The 22,500-nt window shown below is 42.9% G+C and overlaps 1 protein-coding gene across 5 annotated transcripts in view; it reads right to left on the bottom strand.

Annotated features, from left to right (window-relative positions):
• The window catches only part of rbfox3a (RNA binding fox-1 homolog 3a), a 292,617-nt gene that overhangs the window by 233,384 nt on the left and 36,733 nt on the right, over nt 1-22,500 (bottom strand). For 4 of the 5 annotated variants that reach the window (XM_035533352.1, XM_035533347.1, XM_035533351.1 and 1 more), the window contains exon 2: nt 12,067-12,170. The exons of the other annotated variant lie outside the window; for it this stretch is intronic. The gene's annotated coding sequence lies outside the window, so the exon portion shown is untranslated. The remainder of the gene's footprint in view (nt 1-12,066; nt 12,171-22,500) is intronic. 5 annotated transcript variants of the gene reach the window in all.

The raw sequence follows: 22,500 nt of genomic DNA, 5'->3' as shown, positions 1-22,500 counted from the left end.
ACAGCACAGAGAGATGCCATTCCTACAAGAGCTTTAATGCACTATCGGCATGGATTTGAAGCAAACATTAAAGACCAGCCAGGGTGTGCTGCCAAGATATTTCTGGATTAGGTTTCATATTAAAAAGAACTTCCTCTGCTCCAGACAGACACCATGCTTTCCTTTTAGGCATTAGGCAAAATCCGACACAATCTAACAAAAATAGCAACATTTCAGAGAGAATGAACTACAGTACAGCCAAATGTACTTCAGGTGTGTGAAAACGCAGGCGTTTACAGCTACTAACTGCATGAAATGAAAAGTTGACACATGTTGCATTAATTAATGGCATAGCCATAGTAAAAATGGAATTCTGATAAATAGCATGAAGCTCTCTAATGAGATTTCAGCTAATGACACCTTACTGCAATAGGGATCAAGGCCATGACAACACAATACCTAACTGTCTATCTCTATCACAATGTTTTTTCAATGTCTGAAGCATCTCTGATCTTCAACTGATATGTATTATTTTCTGTAAGCATTATCATTTCTGTGTTAAAGTTACAACATAGAAGGCTGAATGTTTAGCAGCTAGAGACTGCAGACTGGCACAATGTAATGTGTTCTCTCTTCTTAAGAGTGCAACACACCGATCTTGCATCAATACATTTTACCTCAAAGCATTTCCACAAGATGCAAATTCTGGCATAAAGGATGTGATAAAACAGCAGCACATTCTCAGCAACAGTGGCTTATGTCCAGGTTTTTGCAAGAGAAAGTTGTGATTGGATTTCTAATAAAGCTAATGGTAGCCTCGTGGCATGGAAACAGCTAGGGTCTCTTCCCGGAACCTGCTAGAAGCCCGGCGGTGTATTTTAATGCCCAGATGAATTTGTTTCCCACTGTCAACTGTTTAGAAAACATCAGATAAATCAAGCCTGAAGATTGGTCCCTGGACCTGTATAGAATCCAGATAGAGGCCCTTAACTGCAAGCAAGGGCCCGAGCCAATTTTAGATCCATCTTGCATTTTAATACACCGCTAGCTGATTCTCCTGACAGAGCAGTTCTCCATGCATGCTATATATTACATCTGATTGGTCATCTGTCAGTGTTGCAGCAGCTCTGATTATAGTGTGTGGAGGTAACTTCTCTTCTGTGATCGCCTTCAGCCTGACTACCAGGGTGAATCTATCAAAAGTTTTCACAATGTTCAGAGAAACCAAGACTGACATTTGAATAAGATCATAAAAGCAACGGCAAAGTTAAGTCATGCATGCTTTTGAAAATTATCATTTTAGCAGAGCCTAAAACTCAACTTTCAGAGGACATGGCCCCTGTTGTAGCATAGATTTGTTATATGGAGCTTCATTATGCTTTCCTCAAGACATTCTAATTCCTGGATGGCACCAGATTTGGGAAATTAACATTCATGCAATGACTGAAAACGAGGCCTCGAAGATCTGACTTTATTCCCATCCGCGCTTAGGTAGGGATATGTGGCAGATGCCTTGAAAGGTGTTAATTCGCATGTCTTGTCAAATTAGTCTTCTCAGTACTGTAGCTATTCTTTAGGGCTGATAGGAAAGTAGTGACAGAAGTGAAAGAAATGTGTGGTTGAAATCTCCATGTACTTACCAGTGGGCCCTCTGTGAAAAACATCCACTTCTTCCTCACACACATCCTACATTAAGTCACTGAGATGCCACTAACTCAATCCACGACGTGCCTCTGTGGGGTAGCCTATCACCTCAAAACCCACCAAAAGTTTTGCCACTACTAAAAAATAAATAAATAACAATAAATAAATATAAATAAATAAATAGGGGAAGGGCCAACAGAATGCACAAGCTTCTGCATACTGCATTATGAGAGAAACCATATGAGGCAGACAGCTAGTTATAAAGGTGTATAGGATGTCTGATTCTTTGACACCATGGTTCTGGTTGAGGAGTTGTGATTGGAGGAGACCATGTTAGCGCAGAACTGCTAGGTGATATTAATATGGAAAAGTGGCATTAGGGAGGCAGAAGCTAAGTGTATCTAATCGAGATGAATGAGTCTGTTCGCCCAAACCTCCCAGAGGATGTGGCGCTACCTGCGCCCTCCACACCTTACTCATTAATTACCATGAATTAATGGTTTTATCCACACCGAGTAAATAAAAGATTGTCACCCGGCCATGAATCGAGTGCAGCTTTTATTAAATACTGTGAAAATTTCAGCTGGTTAGAGCCAAATTAAAGAGACAAACAGATCAAACTCCATTCCAATCAAAAATAATCTTCATGTTACAAGATTAAATTAGCCACCGCATGTTCCACTGAGGCTCAAGATGTATCGTGTCAGTCCACTGTAATTCCTAGATTAGAGATGGCAGTCATCTGTAACCTGATCCTACAAGTACCTCAGAGACCTGTTCCCCAAGTCATGCCTGTTTGTAAAGTCTACCAAAAATGCGCTTATGCTACACAGACGCTACAGATCATCTTCCTTTAGTGATTTCTGCAGGCACCTCTGATGAGTTCAAGGCCTGCCTTTAGCACAGGGAACTGGACTGTTTTGCAAAGATCTCTCAAACTTCTGCAAAAAACTGATACAGCTCCCACAAAGTGGTGACATTTATGGCAGATATGGTTCAGGAGAGATACAGCCATCCAAGGTCGTGACATGTACTCTCTTCTATGTGGACTCAATTTCCCCATGTCAATATTTACACCAACTCTGTGCAGTATCCAACCACATATTAAGTGTGGTAAAGCATAGGCTTCATCCACTTAGCTGTGGTGCCAGCACACTCATTTCATCTGCGTCATATTAGTACAATAAATCATCCTTTTAAACCTTATTTGTATGTCTCAGCTCAAGATTATGATTTTTTTTTTTTGAAAGAATAATGCACTTTAATTACATTTTGACTGACAGCTAAATAATTCTTTTTTTCAAGAATGTGTATGGTGTTGGTTTACTTTCCATGCAGAAAAATATCAATTAACTTTAAAAAACAAAGTCACCCTCAATACTTTGAATTAATTTCTGCATTTCTGGTGTATGAAAAGCCAACTGTTTCTGACTTTGCAAACTTTGCAAATAACATTAAAAAGTCTTTCAGGAATTTGTCATGACATCACTGCACAGCTATATGTGCATTTACTGCTTAAAGCGCCAACACCACATGTTCATCATAAAAACTAAAACTGACTACAGTCCATATATTTCATGTGTCAGCTACAGTTATTAATACCAGTGGCTCATAGGGGTCACCTTACCTATGCTCTGTGAGAACAGGGATAGACTTATTGAGGGGGAGTGGGCTATAGATTAGAGTATTGATTTTAAACAGTGAAAATCTCAATCAGTAGCAAGAGAGAAAGTGAGAACGTTAGACATTTCAGCTTTTCCGGGAGAGGACCAGATACGCACGACATGCTTCTCTCTTGAGTAAATGTGACAGACAGCAGGGGTTCCAGCCAAGAGGGCAGCATGCAGAAGAGTGTAGCCTGACCACACACACCATGCCCTGCTGTCCTGCAGCACAGACAAATGCTCACACACTTCACATCACCTAGTGGATGATTGGAAGACAAGGCATAAGATCGAATGTGTAAACACGTTCTAGTCTAGAAATGTGATTAAAAGTGGGGAAAAAAAATAAATACAGCACATTTGGCACAGCAGTGCTTATCATGTAAGTTGAAGTGCCTCAAATAGTGCATGGATACAATATCCTCGCCACATTTTCAGAGCATTTTACAGGAAAGAGAAATCATTTCAAGTGTGAAACCGGAACAGCAACAAATATAAAGTGATCACTTATTGGTCATAATACATCATCCAATAAGCCTAAACTCTTTCAGTAATCAGGCTCTAAGGTCAGTGCACTCACGTCAGTCATTTTTGTCCGCAGGAATAATTACCATGGCCTGATCTGAGGCAACACGTGGGGGAGAAGCCTTGCTTGATTTAGACTCTTCATGGCTTTCTGCACATCTGAATATAGCTCATCTCAAGCAGACTTGATCATGATATTAGAGAACTGTGAGATCGGTTTGGCGAGGAAGAGAGCGCTCACTGACGAGGTGGGATCGGGGGAGCACTGACAGCAGCATTCAAAATTAATGCTTTGTCAGGGAGAGGAAATAAAATCAGCTGACATAAAGCAAAAAGAAAAAAGCCCAATCAAAGTCTACACTGAGGGCTCCTTTCCTTCGTTTTCTTCTGGGTCCTGTGAGGCCAGGTGATGGGAGGTGATGCTAACTTTAGTTCCATTTCTCCAAAAGTCTGCATTCTCAGCACTCACCCACGCCTGCACCCTCGCCGAAGGAGCACGACTCCTCTTTCAAAGCTCCCTGCTCATACATCAAGCAAATAAAACTAATGAAAGCATCAATGGGTGGTTGTTATCAGAGATAAGATATTATATATATATATATATATATATATATATATATATATATATATATATATATATATATATATATATATATCAAGTTTTTGTGGTTTGTTATAACACTCGCTTCACTACAGTTGTATGTCTACAAGAACTCCTAAAGATTTAGAGGCTGTGCTTTTTATGACGTAAGCAACACTGTGTATCAAGATTGAAAGAATGATGAACAAGAACTGCATTAACTCTGTTAAAAGGGGCTGTAATTTATCCAAAACAGATGTAAATGTCCTCAAAGTAAAGATGACATCCTGCACTTAATAGCTTTACTTCTGTTCACCCTAATAGTCATTGAGCTGTCTAGGCAGTATTTTAGGTTATTAAATGCATATCCCTGACACAAAGGCTAATACCTACTGCATAATAAGAGCTCTTATTTTAGTCTCTTATTTATACATCAGCACATGTATACTTAATAAATAAGGAAATCCCACAATGCAATGCAACTATCAAAACAGTAAAGACAAAGTGGCAAGAAGCAAAGTCATCTTTAATTAGTTTCTGTTTTGTTTAGCTTTGCCTCGGAAGATACTTCAATGGTCTTTTTTATTTTAGTTGGTTTGGTTACAATTTTAAATCAAATTCACAGGACATTCATAGATTATTATGCTAGTTAACTCTGATAAATTAGGCTATAGTTCAAAACAGCTCAATATCAATAATATGTAGTCATTATTTCAGTTCAAATCTAGCATGCTAAAGTACAAAGCCAAAACAGCAAAAATTGTATCACTGTCAAGTTATGTATGGATTGTACAATGTACATAGTTTTATAGAAAAATTGCTAAAAAATTAAATACTTACCAATTTAGACTGAGCTAACATTTATTGCTTAACAATCTGCCTACACCAAACAGAGGATACTGAATAATCTGAACAGTTCACCCTGCACATACTGTCACTTCCTAATCCGGCTGCCAAATTCACAAATACATCTGCAGTATTGTGCAGTTCCAAAAGATGAAGTAAGTCTCACACGTATCTAAAAACGCCATCATTCACACCTTTGACCTGAATCTCAGGAGACACGTCATAAAGAAACATTCCCCCGAAGCATGCATGTCCTGTCCAAACACATCCGGCTTCGGGGGACGCGGCGTGCACAGGAAACTCCCTGCCGCGAGCCACAGCTCCTCATGTCAAATAGAGGGGGAGGACTACGATGTAGCACCCCTCCTTCTTTCCTCCCTCCCTCCCCTCCCTGATATTCCGTGCCAGCCGGCCTCTGTGCCAGGCCCCCGATGCCCATGGCAGATGGCAGAGTGGGCGGCAGGTATCAGGCTCCTGGCACCGCAAACATCTGTTATCATTACCAAATGCTAATTGCCATCAATCAGGACAACACCTCCATGCATTTGTATGCAGGGTTCATAAGCAGGGGTGTCTGAGGAAGGTGGGGGGGGGGGGGGGGGGGGGGGGGGCATAAAAAGTGATGTCTAAATCTTCCCCAGAGCGGTAGCAGGAGTGCAGATGGGAGGGTGGAGGGGCGAGGCGAGGGGAGGGGAGGCTAAACTGGCAAAGCGCTCCCCTTGTTAATGTGCAGACCATGAGCTGGACTGCAAGGTAGCATTCTCCCTTACCAATACCATGTGTCTTTTTGTGTAACGGCATCTGACCACTCCCACTACGCTGCCAAGCACGCCGTAAAGGGCCAAGGTGAGGCTCGACAGATGAAGACAATACAGCGATCCAAAAAAGACAGCCGCCAGGGACAAAATATCACTGCCATGCTGGACCTAACTTGGCTGGACTCATGGTCACGGTGTGGCTCTACAAACGCCTCTTCACTTTCTCCCTCTTGATGGTCCTAAACCTGGGGCCAGGGACCAGGTCAGAACAGATGACTGAGGGCAGGTTTTGATATGGCCAACAGCCACTTTGTCCCCTGCTGATCAACGGAGGAGCACGAGGAGCACGAGGCGGCTCTGCGCAGACGCCTGCGCTGAGCTCTCGCCACTCAGGCTTTTCCGCCTGCTTGTCGGGTAGGTTTTCACGGGTGGGTGTGGGCTGGCACTGGCAGCCCGAGCACAGCGTGAGGGCCCTGGACTCCTCAGGGGAGAAAGTGGGCTGACTAAGCAGCACTTGCTTGGATGCGACAGCCTAAGCTGGTGCCACGGCGCCACCTGTGCCAAGGCGGAGTACTGCGGCCGGCGTCTGCTCCCTGGCTCCTGCTGCCTGCTCACAGCCGCCCATATGGCACCAGCCCCAGGGGATGGGGCTGCCAATTGAGGGAAAGGGGCAGGATGGAAGTGTGTGGGTGTCAATAATCTACCCACACAGCCCTACCCTGACAAATCTTCTATAGATAACCACGCGACATGCATTTCTTGCAACCATGTGTATTTTGCAACATCATAAAGACGTACGGTTTCTCACACTTCATAAATTTATGTCAACGGTATCCGCGTGCATGCCTAGCATTAGTTATCGATGTGCCTCATGTTCAGTTTAACTGAAATGGAAGCAGGCAGTTTTCTCCAAGCCTGTTCGTTGAGTCTGGCTCCTGCCAAAGGCACATCTGTGCCCACTTAAATGACTCTCTGCTGTGTGGAAGAGTGAGATCGGTAGTCCTTATACTGCACGTTTCGTTGGAAGACTCGCACAAAAATTGCGACCATAAACATTTGCACTCGTAAACATGAGCTCTGTAGCACTAAAAAGAGCATAAAAATGGTTGTATGAGGATGGCAAACAACACTCTAGTCAGAACATCTGTTAAGTGCCATGCAATGACAGGATCCCAAAACACACAACAGGGACTTAATAAACTTCCAATTGTTTAATTGCTCCCAATCAAATTCCCCCTAAGAAAATGAAACAAACTCACTGCACAGCTACATGAGATAATCAGACAGAGTCAAATTCATCAAAAGTATAAATTTGGAGACCAAAAAACCTTTCAGCCTAATCAACTGAAATACTAAACTTACACAATGCAAACCACAATTCGTTTTATATGTTTGTGTTGGGAAGTCTTTTTCCATGCACTTCCACATAAATTAAAAGGGAGATTCTATCTTTTCCACAAATTCCAAATAAAAGGATAAAATGTGTGTGGCACTACATACAGCACTCAGCAAATTATACCAACAATTACAAACTATAATTTTACCTTATAAATTCAGTTTGTCTCATCATGAAAGAGTAATCCTGAATAAAACTGAGAGATTGCAAATTAAAAATGCATCTTCAAAGCCTGTAGGTGCAATTTAATTTTTAATATGTTTACAACTTACTGCATAAGCGCCAAATGCTGTGGCTTCACTTTTTCTAATGAGGATTTGGGCTGAGGGTGCTGAGCAGCTAGCTGTGCACTACAGATCCCTATTAGACTACATCTGGGAGGCTTCAAGTTTTGGAACGCAATTAAGGCGGATAAAGAATGGGCGTGGAATGGACACTGTTCCCTTCCTGTGATCATCTATTGAGTCCGTTCGTTTATTGAGAACTATGTACCATACATGTAGCAAAGCAACACCAATGTTTCACAATAACGTCATGCTACCCACATAAAACTTGATAGCAAAGCAGATTCAGAGTAAAATATGTGGTTTTAGTTCTGAATGCTCATATAAAGAAAAAGATTAAAAAGTGTGGGTGGAGCCATTGTACCCTCTCCTCTAGTCCATGACCCCTCTCTGAGGACAACTGTCGGGGATGGGTGCCAGCTCCACGACATGACCATGCTAACACAATCACCTCCATCCATGAGGCAAGCAGCGGCGTCAGCAGGTTGGGCTGCCAGGGGAACAGGCTGTGTCTGCGAGCCACATTGAGCATGCCTGGTCTTCATGGGAATGTGTGTGTGTGTGTGTGTGTGTGTGTGTGTGTGTGTGTGTGTGTGTGTGTGTATGTGTGTGTTCGCGTTCACACACATGCAGTATATCTGATCTGTGTATAAGTTTCTGTGGAGGAATATGCAGGATCTACTTGGCAGGGTGTTGACAAGGAGTCGGGTCACAAAAGTGCCAGCCAGTCGCAGCCAATTCTGTGCGCCATGCTTAGCCACACATCTGGAAGCATGCGCCGCATTTAATTGCCACTAATGCGTGAACAAGGCCTCAACAAGAAGGGCTTAGCCACAGACAGCCGCTGACCTGGACGCCGGTAGTGAGAACAAGATCCGCGTATCAGCACGTCTGCACAATGCTCTACTGTAATGCGGTTGAATAAGGTTAGGGAAGAGACAGTAGGACACTTTCATATGTCACAATAAATTAATTCAGCCCACCACATATTAAACACAGAATCACCTCTGGTGCCTCTTTACTGGATTTGTCAGAAATGCCAATACTTTAATCATAAACATGCTTCTAGTTTTGAAAGCAGTATTGTGGGCATTCAGGGATTACAAGCAAACTGTGTGTACTGTAGTGTACCCTCCTCCATGATCTTTCACAACCAGTACAGAGTCTTCTGTGAGAAAACAGAAATATTCCCTTATGAGGTGAGTCAGAGTCTTTGTGCACTAGATGGCACATTGAACAAACAAATGGTTATAGATGAAATATCTGAAAAATAGAAAAAAACACAATGACTTGTACCTTAGGTTGACTCAATTAAGGAAACAGTTTTAAAAAGTCAGCAACCATTTGAGCAACCAAGTGGATTAAAAAGGTATTCCTTCTGTGGTAATACAGACTCACTATCTGCATAGGTGTAGACTCTTCATAAGAGCCGAGATGAGATGTATACCTCACTTGCCACTTATCAAATGTGTCACGCCTGAGAAAAAAACAGACTGATAGCATTATTGTCCTTCAGAAAAACAATTTTTAAAAAATCTATTACCAAAATGAGTGCATTCAAAAATAAATCTGCTTCTGCTTAACCAACTTGTCATCTAGTGGATTTTCTCTGGACGATGTGGCGACAACAACAATCAGAAATATGGTGCATCTGCACAATTTGTTTACTTTATTACCACTTTGTAAAGGCAGCGTGATGTGTGACTGCAGTCAAATCTTGCCGGTGAATGGTGACTTGGTTTGGGAATGGATGGCCGCTCACATAGATGGCCAGTTTCAGGTCTGCTACTACCACAGTGGTTGCTGTATGCTGAATTTCCCCTGTTCTGATGGATGTCATTTTAACGGCCTTTAAAAACATGCCAACAGGTCTGGGGGAGATGAATAGGTGTCATCTGCTGTATCCCCCAATGCTGATGTATAGAGGACATGTGTCATCTTTTGGCAAGGGTGTGTGGGGGAAATACACATTTCACACACCCGCTGTCTCCCTAAATCACATGCAAGCAAGCATGGACCTAGCGAGAATAATCCACGGTGCTGCTCACACATGTGGAACAGGCATCCATAAAAGAATGGATGTCTAGTAAGCAGTTTTTTACTGTTCATGCACCTTGTGACCTTAGTCATTACCCTATGAAATTATAGGGAAGAGAAAAGGTTCATTTGCAATACGTTGTCAAACCAAAACAACAGAGTTTTGCACACAGAAGCTGTTTTTCTATTATTCTAACTGAATGGTGTGCTCAAGGTCACTTAATGAAAAAGTTGGGAGTCCAGGAAGTATGTAAAACAAATTTGTTCAACTAATTATAGCTTTCAGCATTTGTCATCCTTAGCATCAGAAAACTTTACTGTAACAAAAAAAAAAACCTTAAAAAACTTGACATCCACTGAATCAAAACAGAAGACAAAACTGACCAACTGAGGACGCAGAAAGTATGCAGAACACTGCTTTTCTCTAGACTGCAGCAATCTTGCTTCAGGGTTTTTTCACATCATCAGTCTTCAGTGGAAGATAAAATCCCCTAATTATTCAAGATTCACTGGACATGCACTTGTGAATGAAACAGCAATGCAGAAACAGAAAACAATAAAAAATATCAGCAAATGCTCTAATCTCAGCCATGCACATCCACCTACAGGCATTTGTTATGTATTACTGGATAATAATTTGCCATGAGAATAATTCCCATGAAGTGTTAATAATTTCCTCAGCTTTATCATTCAGTTTCAAACTATGAAAGTAAATTCAAGACGTCCTTTTGAATCATTGTTATACAACACCAGCTACAGGATGATATCAGCAATGATGATTCCAATTATCAGCTATACATAAACATAAATAAAAATAAACATATTTAACAGGTATATATAAGTGTCTTTTATGCTCATGTTTGTTTTAATGCTGATATGCATCCATATTAAAATGTCTACTTTGACACAAGAGTGCTTAGGCCTGCAGGACTGGGCTTTCCTTTATGAAACAGCTGGTGGTGGGAGACCACCATGGCACCCATTGAGTGTGGAGTCCAAACGACTGACCTCTCTCCCAGATCATCACTCATACTCTGGTGCCCTTGGGAGGCTTTGCTTTTGTGTGTTTTTTTCCCCTTTCATTGAGTTGCTATGCTGTCCCTCATGCTGGGCTTGGGAAATGAGCTTCCCTGTGCCAATTTGTCCTGGTCTTCCAGCCCGCTGTCCCCCCATAGACCGCCTGCCCAGGGAACTCATTGGAGTGCAGCCTGGCGAATGCACCTTGGCGGGGGGGTGGCAGTGCCCTCCATGGGACCTGACCCCCAAACCCAGCTGCCTTAATGGCCACTGTGCTGCCCTACAGCGCCAAGCAGCCAAGCATGGCTCAGTACCAGCAGATGCCATCACTCCATCAGAATCCTAATGACCTTGTCCCAGTCTGTCTCCTGTTGAAACATCAAACTCCTGCCACCAACATCATCTGCTCCTTCTCGACCAACTCCAGCCTTCATCTACTGCGTTCCAACAAAGTTATTTTGCCACTACTATCTCCAATCCTCCTCCTCTCCAAATGTATGCAGAAACAGCCTCCCAACAGCCTTCCAAAGCCAGCCTATTGCATTTCTAGGAAGGATCAGGTAAGAATGTAAAATAGATTTGTCAAAATGATGTGTCACTTCACTAGGCCTGTGCGTGTTTAGCCATGTGTGTACTTGACTCAGTGTGGTACTGGCCTGCCTCAGTGACTTGAGTGTGCTTATAGATGCCTTCGTCCTCTCACACACACACACAGACACACACACACTCCTCCTCCTCTGAGAGACCCACCAAATCCTCTCTCCGGCGAGTACCCTTCGAGTGGAGCTCATTCATTCCCTGGGTGACGAGAGCAAGTGGAGCTTAGGCCCAGTATTTTCCTTAAATGGGACACACATTTAGAAGTGGAAGGTGGAAATATGAATTGTAACCAATTCCAAGAATACTTTCGTTATAGCTCTGGGATTTGGGGAGCTCTTGAAATTATTCCAAGAGGCTCCCAAAAGCTGGAGCTTCTCTTCCCATTTGAAACCCAAATCAGTCATCCAGCCCTGAGTAGTCCTCAGGACCCCCTGCTGCTTGTAGCCACGTTCTGCTTCCCAAAGATTCCCCATTGTGCATTTATGCAGAAATAAACCTGAATGCTAGGCAGTCATATATTCCTTACTCTTCAGCTCCTATTAATTACATAATTCTTTTTAATAACTTCTCACTAGAATTCCTACTATAATCTCCCTCCACTTCCAGTGATTTTATTGGTGGCTGTAAATCAGTCTGCAAACATTCAGAACTTTCTAATTTAACAGAACCAAATGATAGCTACTGCTTCCTACCCAAGAAAGAAGGGGATGATTTATTTCTTTTAACAGATGCCTACCAGATGAGAGAAGTTGCTTCTGTTGTGGCAATACACTGGTTGCTCTCCACTGTTCCTGATGCTAGTACTCAGCTGGCAGCATTTCGTCTTGACTGAATAAGACTCTAAAGGAAACATGAACACAAAAGACACCAACCAAGTTATGAAACAGCATCAGAGAAGTCACATCAAAGCATGTTAGAAGCAATACATGTATTATAATAACTCAACAGCAGGGTGTCTGAGCAAATCTTTTTCAGTTCACCTTTCATAATTTCCAGAAGCAGGAAGCATTCACAAGGTCAGGCTCTTGCTGGCTCTGAATGAAAGAAGCTATCTAGGTCCTCTAAAGGCCATTAAAAGTTATCATGTTCTATCTGCTAGCAACAATGGATCTCCCTGATTATCATCATCGTCCAGCCATGTCCCTTCCCAGCTACCACACAGAAAAAAAAGAAAGACAAGCTCCACAAATAACCTCGTCTCTTCTCTTCTTTCTCTCTCTCTCTCTCTCTCTCTCTCTCTCTCTCTCTCTCTCTCTCTTTCTCTCTCTTTCCTTTAGGTTACAGATAATGCTGACAGAGAAAAACAGTGTGCCAGCCTCAGGGAGCAGAAAAGGGTGATCTCTATTCCAATAAACCATTCATTTCACCCCATGCTACCTGCATGCACCTAGTTCTAAACTCTGACTCTGTCGCCATTCTGTATTGGAAGGTGACGGTCCTCTCTAACCTCAGCACAACAATAAAGGCTCACACAGGTTTGCCCTCATGTAGTGTCATATAAGAAGGTTTAATCTACTACTAAATCTATGAAACGACACAAAAATGTTATTTATTACCCCTGAACTACATCAAATTGCCAGAAAACAAAATAGAAAAAAATGTATCTTCACACAAATGTTTCTTTTCACAATGAAGAATACACTCATATAAATAAAACATATGGAGTTGGACAAGACAGTAGATTTACATCAACCATGTTGTAGCAACTAAAATTAACTGAAGTTAACTGAAAACTTCTCTCTTGAGCAAACACAGCTCCCCAACTATAAACAGTGTTTGCTTGTCACAAATCTGTCTCTTCAATCGCCTGATCAAGGTAACCATTCTCCAAAGTGCTTCAGGAGCCAGCAGCTCTGGGGCGGACAGCTTTGAAGCCCCTGGAAACACAATGCCAGCACTGAGAAAAGCTCCACTTTGGCTCTCTGTGTCCAGCCCTCCCTGCTTCCTGGCAGGTTGCGCAATCCCTCTCCTCCAACATGCCATCCAAAAATAAGGACAGACGTTCTCAGGCTTCTTTAACGAACCGTCAAGCATTTCAGCCCCAGGTTGTACACAAAAGATAGGCACCTCAGCAGAGTCCAAACTTACAGTACAGTACTGCAAAGAGCACAGGGAGAGAAGCTCTTCCACTGGCATATTTAAAGACCAATGCACTGGGCTCTAAGCTCGACAGAGCTAAATTATTTTGTTGGCTAATGACTTTAGCTGATAAATGTAAAGTATGCTGTTACTGATAAGGATCAGAGCACGCTTAACATAGGTTCCCCTGAAGCATTGGTAATACTTAACTAATGACTTCTTTAACTCCAGACATTTCACAATAACATGCTACTGTGTATTCACTCCTTTGACAAACTACTCATCCTAAGGAAAAATGCATCTCTTAATTCTTTGCAAACTTAATTCCTAATTCTTCATTTTCTTAGCAAAACAAAAAGTTTCACCGTATGATTGGTTAAGAATCTTAGCTTGCAATTCAAAGGATTCAAAATTAGATAAACATTCTGGTTTTGTAGGTAGAATTAATTCCTTCAACTCATAAAAAAGGATTTTAAAAATTATTTTTTAAATTTCAAACAGACACTGAGTCACAATAACAAAATTACAAAAGAAAGCTAGTTTAGTTCTTTATGAAATGAAATTATTTAAAATGTGCACTAGTTGATGATTTAACACAGACAAATGAGCACAGTCAGACTGAAATGCAACATGCAATTACTTTGTGATAAATTGTGCACCAACATTTGCATGATAAAAAGAGACATACATGTTCAGGACAACCATAATGATAGTGTTCTATAAATAGTGCCTCACTCATTTAGAAGTACCTGCCAAAGAATCCTATAAAAACAAACCATCTGTTGTTGTGTGTGGGGTGTGTGTGTGTGTGTGTGTGTGTGTGTGTGCATCTGTGTGGCAAAGAGTATGTATCTACAGGAAAGCAGAACAATCATCCATGAAGCGATGTGGGATAAATTGGTGTAGAAAATTGACATTCTTTCTAGCCAATACTCACAGGTGATAACAAACTGAAACAATATTTGGCTCTTCCAGTAATGCTAGTCTGATATGTGCTGATATTTTGCTTTTGGGAATTTGACAACATGCTGGGAGACACAATTCGCTCGGAAAATGAATGCAGGGGTTACGCACATGCCTTTTCTCGAGCCGTTGCTCGTTCCATGACAGTTGCCTGACAACAGCGGCGGAGGACGGCTGAGAGCTGCCGGAGGGGACTGTGGAGGAGGGAATCTATCCATGTTCCTCTGGCGACTCACGTGTCCGCAGCAGTCTCGCTGCTGTGGGGATGTGACCAGTGCACTACAGCACAGCCATCCCGGCATGACCGCAGGCTCTGAGAAGAGCCCAGGGAGCACTGTGGAGAAGCTGTAATTGTTAGGGTGTGAGAATGCGTGTAGGAATCTTTTTTTTTTTCTGTTTTAGGAGGGCAATCAGTTCCATGCCACTGCCCACTGCCACAGATTGACATGCTCCCAAGCGAATCCTGCAGCCATAGGACACTTTGACCCCCTCCCCCAACTTCACCCGCGCTCACTCCAAACCCAGGCTGCTGCCGCAAACCAGTGAAGTGAGACCACGGTGAACATTTCATTCCCTCAGCTTCTCAAAGGGCTTTGATTGTTAGAGCTACAGCTCCATGTACTGCTGTCCTCATATAACCCAAAACTAGAAGCCAGCCTTTATCGCAGTATGGTAAAGTACAGAAAAAAGAACATGTGACTCGTAGGAACTCTTATCGGTGGTACCTGGCTGGAGACACGGACAGACAAAAGGGTCAGGGAATGGTTTTGAGGGGGAGTTAGCTGCACTTGGCCCTGCTGCGTCCACCCGCTGCTGCAGCTCCCGATCACAATAACCCTCAACACCTTAGACAGCTTAGTCACCTCAACATGCCTAAGGGGACAGGGGCACAAAAACGATCAGGGATTTCAAAATCAGAAGCATGGAGAAACACACAAATAGACTGCCTGACAAAGCACACAAATACACAAAAAAGGACAAAGGAACAGACTACCCATGATAAGCAGGTTTGAGTTATATGTATTCTCACATTTTGCAGTGTGCAAGCTCCAATTTGCTTATAATAAATGGAAATTACAGGAATCTTTAAAGAAACATTCTGAAAAGAGGGCTCGTTTTTGCGTTATACCAAATATCACCTTTAAAGGACTCTGTAAAGAAAGGTCCTGAAAGCAGGCATTACTGATAAACCAGATAGCAGTATTTTCCAGCTACTTTTAAACCTAAATGATCATATTCTAGTAGAGATCTACAGACAACCCCCTGTGCATGTGTAAAAGCTTTCAATGGAATGAAATGTGGCTAATTAAAAGTGTTTCCATGAGATGTTAATGGGGTTTTTGTTCCACTTGGGTGGATGTCTCTACATGATGTAGGACTAATCCCATTGAGTCAGTGCTTTTTGTCCATTCCATAGCTGACAGCTATAATCCGCAAACCTCAGTCAAACATAATTGCCGAGCATTCACACACGAGCATCCAGAAAAGTCACTATATTTCTCAAGCCATCAGCCTTTTGTTACATGTATGATATAAACATAGAGTTAGTTATCTTCCCTGTATTTTGTTCTGTAGCTGTGTTCATTACTGATGCGTATGGCTCACATGAGGTAATAACGGTCATAATGGTCATAATGGTCAGTGGCATCGGCCTTAACGTGAAATCACACATCGCATTGTCAGCGCTATCGCTGGGCACTGAAGGTGGCGTGAAAAACAGAGGCGTGTTTATGTAAGGCCGCCACCCACTCCCTGGCATATGGGCTCAGCTGACGCCTCCGCAGTGCAACCACGTGCTCAGCCCCCAAAGGAAAAGCACCAGACAAGATCCGACACTATGGAACACAATTACACTCTCCTTCCGTGTGACCAGGACCTGCATGGGCACAGGCAGACAAGCACATTCGCATTGAGACATACGTCCTCCACATGAACACATGGTGCTCCCACATGTTCACATGCAACATACATGATCCACAATGCAGAAATAATCCTAATAATATGTTTAATTTAAGGTGGCTTTACAATAACAATACAGATGGTGGAGAAAAAAAAAATACTCAACACACTTTCTATGGGCTACGCCATATTTCTACCAACAGTTAAAAGTTTGCACAGATTGGTCAGTTGCTGAGAGCAACAGAACACAGGCCTCAATTAGGTCATGAAGAAGAGTTGCTTCCCTCCCCCGACTGCTCAGTCATAACAGTAACGAGGTGGGCTAAGGAAAACCGCCTACGGGCCTCTTTTTTCCTCAGCTTAGAAATGCTGTGTGTATGTGTGTGTGTGTGTGTGTGTGTGAGTGTATGCACATGTGTGCGTGGGTGGGTGTGTGTGTGGGTGTGTGTGTTGTGTGGATTCTGTCCCTGCTATCAAGCACAAAAACAGTGTTTCCCCCGTTACTGAGCCAATTACTGAGATAAAGTGGACTCTCGTGAGTGGGAGAGTGTCTTTCTCCTTTCCCTTCCTCCAAACCAAACATGACACAATGAATCTGACAATTCCTTCAAACAGGCCATTATCATACACACAATGCCCAGGCAGTGTGGGAGACCTAAAGTGTCTTATACAATCATGGCAGACCATTTATAGACTGTTACACAAGGCAACAAAGTCCTGTTTAATTGTAACTAACTCAAGCCCACTTACTCACTACATCAGGATAGTTATTTTGAAGCCTGCTCATTAGATTCTGTTTGACTATTGCACAAGTGTAATACAACTGCAATGCATCCTTCTATCACAGGACCAAACTATAGTCTACCAGCTAATGATAACGCAATGCTCTAGCTGGAGCTGCGGCCGGACTTGACTGCTCTCCTCCTGCCTCGGGGGTCAGAGAGGTGAAGCTCGGGCCTGGTGGTGGCTGAGGTGATGAACACTGAGACGTGTTTGAAGGAGAGGCGATTCTGTTCCAGGGGATCCTGCACAAGTGCTGGAGCTGATTGGCCGTGGCACGTCCTGAGTGCCAGGCGGAGCAGGATGTGACATTGTGAAGTGAGGGACTCATGAGAGGAATGAGGGAGATCGGGGTACTGAATAAAGTCCCAGGCCATGTCTCTGCCCTTCCCAATTCAGCCTGCTCTGTGTGTATATATGTGTGCATATTTCTTTGTGTCTGTGTGTATGTGTTTCTAAGACTTTCAGATTTAAATTGGTGCTCTGGACAATAGGAGTTAGACTGATTACTAGCACTCGAGAAGAAAAGAAAATCGCTTCAGAAACAGCAGGCAAGCTTTAACAATAACAGTTACAACAGTTTATTAAAGCTGAGTGCTACAAATTTATAGGATTATTTCGACTACCATGTGAATAAAAATGGACCCTAATGCAAGCATGTTGTGTGCTTGCACGTGCATGTGTATGCATGAGGAGTCACTATACAGTGTAGCAAGATCCAAGCTGGACTGTTTATTATTGTTCAGCCCACTTGACTCCTGACAGAGACAGAACGAGAGGAGGAGAGAGCCAGGTGCCATTAATCACGTTACGGGGGCTGGGTTCCGGCAGTGGGGCAGACTCAGCCAGATCATCCATTTCCTGTCTGTCTTCCTGCTCTGTAGTGCAACGATAGGGGCTAGGAGACAATCTGCTGGCCATGCAGACCCTCACACCTTCACCGAGGACAGTTCAATCAAACTGAAGAGCACACAGCAGACAGGGGGATGGAACTAGTTTTAGCACCATGTTAATGAAGTCTGAACAATTATAATCATTTAAAAGGAGAGTGTAACATCTGCGTCCAAACAGACTGATGGGTCCATACCGTTCATCCTTCTGCTTAGCTTGGCGTGATGAAGGGAAGAGTTCCGGATTTGCCAGCCTTCTCAAAAACAAAGCCTAACACCAGCACAAGAATAGAGCGATTAGTTATTTGCCAAATTTAACAACTTCACACTGATCTCAATTTGATCATTTGAAAATGTCATTAATTTTTGCTCATTATCCAAAGACTTGGGAGTGTGTAAAGTTCTTTGTAGACGTTTGTGACCGAGCCCTTTTGTGGCCGAGGGCAGCTTGTGCAGGTACATGCAGTAATGATGCGGGTGCATTTTACCACGTTGCACTGCTGAAAAGCTAACGACAAGACGCTGGCACGGACGCAGACTTCCACTCGTTATGCATGGGTTTTTACCTATATTCAGACTTCACACTAATGAAGCCACCTGACTCTGGGTGAGTAGAAAAATGAATCAAGCACTTTAAACCTACGAACTGCTTTAAAAGAAAGGGCAGCTTAAGCAGAGGTGTGACACAAAGCCAGTAAACCAGTGTGGCTGGCATGCAGCAATATGTAATCAGCAAGGGAAACATCATCTGTGCTACCTGCACCACCCACATGTGTGGCCTGCAGCTGCCGGCCAATTAACGACGCTCCTCTCTGTATCTGCGCGGAATGCGAGTGGGGACTGACAGCCATTGCCGGCCCATGCTGAGCCTAAATATCTAATTGCACAACAGATGTTGCAGCATTTCACACTTTGTTGAACAAATATTTCACAGTGCCGAAAATCGAATGCGACAGGCGGCCAGCATCAAGAATGCGAGGAACCTGTAGCCTGCTGCCTGTGCAGATGGAATGACCACAGAGTTACATTTTTAAAGTGCACTAATTAAAATCATTTAGTATTATGATGATAATCAGCTAACCTATGCAATTATTTTAGTTTCTTTGCTTGTTCCCTAAGCCTAAATAATAAAGATGTAAAGATGTCTAAGTCTATATATATATATATATATATATATATATATATATATATATATATATATATAGACTTAGACATCTTTATATCTTTATTATATATATATATATATATATATATATATATATATATATATATAAATTAAATAGCACATAGATATGTTTCTTATTTAGGCTTAGGGCGTAGGAAAAGGAACAAAAATAATTAAATAATTATACCCAACGTTGCCTGCAGAACCACTAACCTACTGCAATAAATGCTCATTTTTCACATATCCTGACTTAAAATAACTGCTGTATTCTCAGCTGTGAGGAGCCGTTGTAGGAAGCCTAATATATCCAGGAGTATTTCATACCAAAAAAAAAAAAAAAAGGCCTGGATGCATACGGCATCCAGCGTGTCAGCGTTTTGCTGTCTGACAGGGTCCCTGTGAAGGCTGTGGTTGTCAGGGGGACAGAGGGAGAGCCGGGGGCCGCTGCGGTCTGGCAGTAGGCCCAGCACCCTGCTCTGCTCGGAGCTGAGCCTCGCTCAGGCTGGCCCAAGGGAAGAGCCTGAAAGCTCCCTGCCATGGCTCTCCACTTCCACTCTGTGCGACGAGAGCACTCCCATTAGCAGGACAAACGCACAGCTGCTGTCTGTGGGGGACGGAGAAAATGGGAGCGCAGTTCTGCTGCACCTCGACTACATCTCACATCCTCTTTTTTCCAGCTCACATTCATACTTACACATTCAAATATACCCAAAACATATACTTTTACCTGACGGCACAAGAGCAATGCAAAAACGTAAGTTTTAAACACAGGTTAGATTAAATGCCAAATCCATGGGCAAAATGGCAGCTTTAAAAAATATATATATCCATTTCTGCAAAACTGAAGGCCCAACGTCCAGACGGAAGTGCTGTCAAACACTGGTAGCAGTCATTCGAAAGCTCATTATAGCTTTACTTGAGAAAAGGCGCAGCAAGCGTGCCATGCCCTGCGACGGAGCTAGCAACGCTTCTCTCTGCCCGGCGCTGCCGGCGCTGCTGCAGGGGTAACACGTCTGCCTGCAGCTTCCTTTGCATCAAAAGCCCAGCTGACCTCATTTTCTGGACTCCTGCTGAGCTGGGCCTGCCTGCAGATGGCCAGACGGGGAAATATTTGCCCTGTTCCTGTACACAGTATCTTTGTTTCGTTGACTGAGGCGAACAGCCTCATTTTGGAGTGCTGAACACGTGCGCAGTAGGTGAATAAGACCTGCGCGGGAGGCGAGGGGTCATGGGGGGTAGGTGGTGGGGGGTCACAAGCACTTAAAGGCTGTCGCAAAGATAGGCAGGCTCCATCATAATTAGTAACATCATTAGCCTTAAAAGGTGATTCTGGAGGATATAAAACAATGCAAATAAAGTAGAAAATGTCGCAGTATAATTTATAAGAAAAACAAATCCTCACTTTTAACTGTCCCAGATTTTTGGTGGAAGATACATGACTATGAACTGAGATCACAGTAAGGCCAAGACTGGTATGCAAGTAGTAAGACAGTTATTGATTATTTAGGTCACATGCATCTTGAGAGTATAACAAATTACAAAGGATAAAAAGGGGGGAATAAAAGTTTAAAAAGAAGAAAATTTATACATGCGTATATTTGTACAAACATTTATTAAGATAATTTAAGATGCATGTCTAGGAGATGTTTTGATTCAACTGTTTACAAAAATGTACAGCCTTGGACACATACTACAATTTATTAATCCAGCATCTTCATTCCAGTGACTCTTTGCACCGAGCACTATGATCTGAGGTATATTACCTTCAGCTTTCTCTTGCTGTACAGCAGAATACCTGTATTTCTAAATCATGGGTATACATTTCATCACAGAAAAATAGAGTTCTATATAAGAAAAGGAGTTCTATATACACCAACTACTGTGCATACAGTCTAAATAATTTGAACTCCATTTGACAGGGTAAGTGTTCAAATTGTCTGGAGTATTCACAGTGTTTTGCAGAGCAGAACATTGTGTTCTGCACACATTACAACATATACCCGAATAAAAGATCAAACACTTTATTACAGAATATACCTGAATAAAAGAATGAACTTGTTTGCCTCCACACACTAGCTGAAACCATGGCCATAAATGTCTGCTTCTAGGAGCATTGTCCTATATTCCTATAGCATTTACATAAATGAACAAATGTGGTGAGGGAAGAGGAAAAACAGATCACTTCTACATATGAGACATCTCATTTTACGCCATCATATCACTGTCTGCTGGGGAGATCTGGGTGTGTAGGCCGAAGTGCTTATGTCAAAAAGAGGGATTGTATCATCTGTGCTCAGTCCTCCTCCCGCGGTTGCTGTTATTTCTGCCATTCACACACGCCTCCCCTCCAGTGGCTTGCTCAAGCTTGAAAGTGAAGGAAGGGAACCATGCAAAGCATGTTTTTTTTCCTCTTCTGCTCCCTGTCGTAAAGCGCTGAGAGAGGGGCGATTAGTGTCTGCCGCCTCTCACAAAGTTCCAGCTCGTGCACAAGGAGATGCAGAATGGTGCCGCTGCCCTGACAGCTAGAAATAGGGAAGAGAAACTCACAAAGGAAGAAGAGGAGCAGGGCAGAAGATGGAATGCACATGAAAGTACATGGAATGCTTGCAACTCCCCACATAGAAGATATTTTAAGATTTACCAATAACATGTGCAGTTTAGGCTCAAATTTACACCAGGCCCATTTACGGAGGTAATGAACTGACTGTTGTTACAGAACTCTCAAAATAAACTTCATAAAGTGATCCAGGAAGAATCCCTGTGGCATTGGCACAGTGCGGTCCAGAGTAATCTTTACTTAAATGTAGTTTCTCTCTGGCCAGCAAAAGTGTTTTGGGCTTCCACCAGCACAAGTGACAGCTCAGTCCATTACTCCCCTGTAAGTGGCAGGACATTAAAAGCCAGCAGGTGAGGAGACCCAGCCCAAAGTGGAAAATCAACAAGGACTGGTCAAGCTCCTCAGTGCACTGTTCCTCTTGATCCTTCATTACAGAGCAAGCCAGGGCTAATTAACCAGACCCCTTGCCGTCTGGTAATTACCCTCAGACACCATTTACCCCCATAAAAAAGAGAAAAAGAGCTTGAGAGATCAGTTACTCTTGCCTTGGAGGCTCCTTGCAACATTATGCCAACAGATGCCAGCCATGGCCACCACCAGGCCCTCTGTAGCACAGGGAAGCAGCTTGGAGGCTTACACTTTCAGACGGATGGAGTCATGAGCTTGCCCAGAGTCCCTCTCCCAGTTTATTTTCATGGTCATACAATTTGGGGATTAGGGGTAAGGCATCAGTGGCCACCATCGGTCCGACAGCAAAAAGGACACATTAAACGCATAAACACGCAAAGCCAGTAACATAAATATAAAAAGATACCTTGGGTGCTAGCATGCAGATGG

Source organism: Electrophorus electricus, chromosome 14 (genome assembly GCF_013358815.1).
Source record: "Electrophorus electricus isolate fEleEle1 chromosome 14, fEleEle1.pri, whole genome shotgun sequence".
NCBI lineage: Eukaryota > Metazoa > Chordata > Actinopteri > Gymnotiformes > Gymnotidae > Electrophorus > Electrophorus electricus.
The sequence above is the reverse complement of the archived record's forward strand: the minus strand, read 5'-3'. Positions and strand labels throughout refer to the sequence as shown.